Source organism: Tupaia chinensis, unplaced genomic scaffold, assembly GCF_000334495.1.
Source record: "Tupaia chinensis unplaced genomic scaffold, TupChi_1.0 Scaffold000159_1, whole genome shotgun sequence".
NCBI classification, from domain to species: Eukaryota; Metazoa; Chordata; class Mammalia; order Scandentia; family Tupaiidae; genus Tupaia; species Tupaia belangeri.
This window is the reverse complement of record NW_006159630.1, coordinates 8,632,424-8,632,784: the sequence shown is the minus strand read 5'-3', so window position 1 is coordinate 8,632,784 and position 361 is coordinate 8,632,424. Positions and strand designations below refer to the sequence as shown.

The 361-nt window shown below is 58.2% G+C and overlaps 1 protein-coding gene across 1 annotated transcript in view; it reads right to left on the bottom strand.

The window, feature by feature from the left end:
- SDK2 (sidekick cell adhesion molecule 2) overlaps nt 1–361 on the bottom strand; it is a 131,090-nt gene that overhangs the window by 46,451 nt on the left and 84,278 nt on the right.

Here is a 361-nt window from a genome sequence, read left to right as displayed (position 1 = left end):
GGGCGCCCGGGCCCCCCCCCCCTGTCAGCGGCAGCGTTTTCCTCCTTGCCTCCCACTCCTTCCACACCTCAGCAGGAGAACCAGCTCCCAGAGAAGGTGGGAACTACTTCCGGCCTTTCCCTCTCTCTCTTTTTTAAACCATAGGGCAAGTGTGCTCACTGCAGAGAGATGGAGAGAGGGACAGTGAGAAGTCACCCCCCCAGGGAGGATGGCCATGCCACAATCCCTCTTCCTCCATTTTCCTCTGAGGAACATGTGCCTGGCATGTTTTCCAGGGACTTGAACCTCAGGGTGGGTCATGTGGGACCCAGTGCCTTAACCAACAAACCACCTGTGGGCCATGAATCCCCCACGCGTCTTT